We start from the raw sequence: 5,111 nt of genomic DNA on the forward strand, positions 1-5,111 counted from the left end.
AAGCCCCGCCCCGGCCCTCACCTCTCTGCTCATTGGCTAACCACGCCCCCACCCTAAAAGTCACGCCCCATCATGGAAGCCTCGCCCCCACGGCCCGGCAAGCCCGTCCCAGGACACACCCCGGCGGCCAGTCCGGGTGGTCCGGAGCCTTCAAGACCAGGAGTATGGGGGAGGGGCGCCCCGCCCAACTTCAGGCCTTTGGTCCTCTAAGACTAGTCAAGGGATAGTTAGGACTGCGAACTGGTCCGACAACTGGCCACCCGTCGGCTGCGTTCAGCCCTCCTAATTTCCTTCGAATGCAAATCAAGGGGTATTTCTAAGCCATGAGAACAATCAGGAAGCGTTCCCTCAGTTCTCTCAATTGCAAAAGATGAAAGCCTTGCTGCCCGGCCCTTACACGGATGGGAGACTGAGGCCAGGGACGGGAGGAGCGGGAAGCTAGCTCACCTCCTAAAGCCTCGCCCACAGCAGGCTGGGGAGTCGGAAAGCGCCTCAGGCCTAACCCTCGTCCCATCCCCCTGCCTGGAACGCCGGAATCCGACGCCTGCTCTCCTGCCCAAAATAGCTCTAACCCGCAGGCGCTGGTCACTCACTCCTAGTGGCCGGCATTCTTTGGGTGGGGGAAGAAATAAGAGACGGGGGTTGCTGCCTGGAACATTCAAGGGGAGGGTCCTAAAGTAGCTTTCCCTCTCCCCAGGACTTACCTGCAGACCCCCGCCCCCAAAACCCCAGACTTTACAGTTACTGAACCTGACAGTTACCGGATGGGTCTGGGAATGAGACCTGTGGTGGGCTCTGCTTCTTCTCATCCCCACACCATGGGCAGGATGGGTCCATTACCTCCTTGGCCTGTGGCCAGCCTGGAATTCCAGGCCTGCACTCTTGACAGCAAGCACATACTGAACGCAGAACTGGCTGCCACCAGCCATGGGTTCCTCTCTGGATCCCAGAGAGTTCTGGGGCTCCCTTGCTTTCGCTCCCTCCTCAGGAGTGTCTGGAAGAAGAAAGTTATAGAGAGAAGAAAGGAATGCCCCATCTCCCAAAAACATACCTTTTTGCAATTCTCTATACTTCAGTGTCTAGGCTCCAAACTTCATTCACAGAGACAAGAAAAGGAAGGGGCTAGGTGCTGTGCTCCCGCCTGTAGTCCCAGCACTATGTGAGGCCGAGGCAGGTGAGTGGATAGCTTATGCTCAGGAGTTCAAGACCAGCCTGGGCAACGTGACGAAACCCCGCCTCTACAAAAAATACAAAAAAAAAAGAAAAAGAAAAAGGAATTTGACTAGCCGCGGTGGCTCACACCTGTAATGCCAGCACTTTGGGAGGCCAAGGCAAGTGGATCACCTGAGGTCAGGAGTTTGAAACCAGCCTGACCAACAAGGTGAAACCCCGTCCCTGTCTCTACTGAAAATACAAAAATTAGCCAGGCATGGTGGCAGACGCCTGTAGTCCCAGCTATTCAGGAGGCTGAGACAGGAGAATGACTTAAACCGGGAGGCAGACATTGCAGTGAGCCGAGATCTTGCCACTGAACTTCACCTGGGCAACAGAGCAAGGCTCTGTCTCAAAAAATAAAAATTAAAAATTAAATTAGCCAAGTGGGGTGGCACATGATCTGTGCTCCCAGCTACCTGGGAGGCTGAGGTGGGAGGATTACTTGGCTCAGGACGTTGAGGCTGCAGTGAGTGAGTGTTCACACCACTGCACTCCAGCCTTTGCAATAGAGGGAGACCCTGTCTCCAAAAAAAAGTGGGGGGCTAACCATGCAGAAAATTATTTATTTGGGTTTCTAAGCAAAATGTATTCTATTCTCTCATTCACTCCTTTGGCTCAGAGAGTGTACCACCCACCCCACCACCGTGCACTGCTTTGCAGCCATACATTCTGCTGCATATTTTAGTGTCTGACTATATAGTTATATATCTCAGGCCTGTAATTCCAGCACTTTGGGAGGCTAAGGTGGGTGGATCTCTTGAGCCCATGATTTAAGACCAGTCTAGACTGTATAGTGAGAAACCATCTCTCTAAAAAAAATTTTTTAAATTAGCCAAGTGCTTGAGCTTTGAAGGTTAAGGCTACAGTGAGCCATGATCACACCACTGCACTCCAGCGTGGGCAACAGACTGAGACCCTGTCTCCAAAAAAAAAAAGAAAGAAACAGGCCGGGCGCGGTGGTTCACGCCTATAATCCCAGCACTTTGGGAGGCCAAGGCGGGCGGATCACAAGGTCAGAAAATCGAGACCATCCTGGCTAACACGGTGAAACCCCGTCTCTACTAAAAATACCAAAAAAAAAAATTAGCCGGGAGTGGTGGCGGGCACCTGTAGTCCCAGCTACTCAGGAGGCTGAGGCAGGAGAATGGCGTGAACCCAGGAGGCAGAGCTTACAGTGGGCCGAGATCAAGCCACTGCACTCCAGCCTGGGCAACGACAGAGCGAGAATGCGTCTCAAAAAAAAAAAAACAAAACAAAACAAAGAAGCAGCATCACTCTTCAGACCTCACTGACCATTCACAGATGCCAGAGTAGCTCCCCATCTCCCCATCTTCCTCTTTTGGGGGTTGCTCTTGCTATGAAATATAAGGACTGATTATGGTGGCCTACGGGGTCCCAGCACCCATGCCCAACCACCCCCAGAGCTCCACTGGAGAGAGGGGCTCTACTTTAATTATCTGGCACTCAAGGATAGGATAGGCCCTTGCTAGTACTATGGACAGAGAGAAAGAACCAGAGCTTGCCTAAAGCCCTCATAGCCAAATCCTTTCCAGTCCTTGCCTTCCCAGGTTTGGGGTTCAATTAAAGGTGCTGAGACCCTAGGCTGACTGAAATGCTTTCCTCCTCCCTCTTCTCCAGCCCTCTAACCTTGGCAGATCCCAGGCCAGAATAGCCAAAACTCTGGGCCTCATTGCTGTCTTTCTTCCTTTTTTTCGAGACAGAGTCTTGTTCTGTCGCCCAGGCTGGAGTACAGTGGCGCAATCTTGGCTCACTGCAAGCTCCGCCTCCCAGGTTCACGCCATTCTCCTGCCTCAGCCTCCCGAGTAGCTGGGACTACAGGAGCCCGCCACCACACCTGGCCAATTTTTTGTACTTTTAGTAGAGACGGGGTTTCACTATGTTAGCTAGGATGGTCTCGATCTCCTGACCTCGTGATCCTCCCACCTCGGCCTCCCAAAGTTCTGGGACTACAGGCGTGAGCCACCACCGGTCAATTTTTTTGTATTTTTAGTAGAGACAGGGCTTCACTGTGTGAGCCAGGATGGTTTTGATCTTTTGACCTTATGATCCGCCTGCCTCAGCCTCCCAAAGTGCTGGGACTACAGGCGTGAGCCACCGTGCCCTTTCTTCCTTTTTGTTCAGAGTAAGGGTTCCCCCAACCCACTCTTTCTTTAGGCCTTAAAAGTCAGGAGGCTTAGGCTGAGCACGATGGCTCACGCCTGTAATCCCAGCACTTTGGGAGGACGAGGAGGGCGGATCACCTGAGGTCGGAAGTTAGAGACCAGCCTGACCAACATGGAGAAACCCCGTCTCTACTAAAAATACAAAACTAGCCGGGCATTGTGTCATATGCCTGTAATCCCAGCTACTCAGGAGGCTGAGGCGGAAGAATCGCTTGAACCAGGGAGGCAGAGGTTGCAGTGAGCCGAGGTCATACCACTGCACTCCAGCCTGGGCAACAAGAGGGAAACTCTGTCCCCCCAAAAAAAAGTCAGGAGGCTTGGCTGACCAGACCTGAACAAGGCACTTAGGGGGCCTAACCACCCCCCACCAGAACCCAACCCGCCCCTACTGGAATCCATACCAAAGCTGACACAGAAATAGCTGTCTTCATGGTCCCCTAGACTGGCTTGGGGCTGTAAAGTTAAGGCCTCGTTACTCCCTTTAGTTCTAAGAGTCAAAGCCTTTACCCTCAGTGGGAACTGCACAGCCCACTCTAGAGCTCAGCACAAGGTACTCAGTAACTCATCTTCCAAACCCCAACAGAGCTTAGGCCACTCCAGGCCAGGCTTGGTGCTCACAATCAGTTGGAGGGCAGAACCAAAAGTGAGGTCTGGGCCAGGCTCGGTGACTCATACCTGTAATCCCAGCACTTTGGGAGACCAAGGCAGGTGGATCGTTTGAGCTCAGAAGTTCAAGAGCTGTCCATGGCCATACCATCGTTTGAGCTCAGAAGTTCAAGAGCTGTCCATGGCCATACCACCCTGAATATACCCAAGCTCGTCTGATCTCAGAAGCTAAGCAGGGTCAGGCCTGGTTAGTACTTGGATGGGAGAAGTTTGAGACCAGACTGGGCAACATGTTGGCAAGACCCCCATCTCTACAAAAAAGTAGAAACTTAGCGAGGCATGATGGCACCCACCTGTGGTCCCAGATACTCAGGAGGCTGAGGTGGATCACTTGAGCCTGGGAGGTGGAGGTTGCAGTGAGCTGCAATCATGCCACTGCACAAAAAAAAAAAAAAAAAAAAAAAAAAAAAAAGATTGGGCGTGGTGGTTCACGCCTGTAATCCCAACACTTTGGGAAGCCGAAGCGGGTGGATCATGAGGTCAGGAGTTCCAGACCAGCCTGAGCAATATGGTGAAATCCTGTCTCTACTAAAAATACAAAAATTAGCCAGGCATGGTGGTGCACACCTGTAATCCCAGCTACTCAGGAGGCTGAGGCAGGAGAATCACTTGAACCCAGGAGGCAGAGGTTGTAGTGAGCCGAGATCGCGCCACTTCACTCCAGTCTAGGCGACAGAGTGAGAATCCATCTCAAAAAAAAAAAGACAGAAAGAAAAAAAAAATGAGGTCTGGTTTACTCCCAGGAGCAGCTACTCAAAGGACCCATGTGGTATGGACTGGGGAGGACTGATCAGGAGGCAAAGAATGAGGATCTTCGGGCCTGACTGTCAGTTCCTAACTCTCTTGGGCCTTCAGCCCACAGTGTTTCCTCCACATAGACCCTCAGCCTGAGGATTCAGGAATATTATCTGATTAAGGTTTGTCTCCTCCACTGAAGTATGAGCCCTTGATGCCAGAGACCAATTTGCTTGGCCCCACATAGCAACCACCACTTAACAGCAAGTGGCATATAGCAGAGGCTCAATTTTGGTTTGGGAAGGAAGGAAG

This window comes from Colobus angolensis, unplaced genomic scaffold, assembly GCF_000951035.1.
Source record: "Colobus angolensis palliatus isolate OR3802 unplaced genomic scaffold, Cang.pa_1.0 Scaffold18, whole genome shotgun sequence".
Classification (NCBI taxonomy): domain Eukaryota; kingdom Metazoa; phylum Chordata; class Mammalia; order Primates; family Cercopithecidae; genus Colobus; species Colobus angolensis.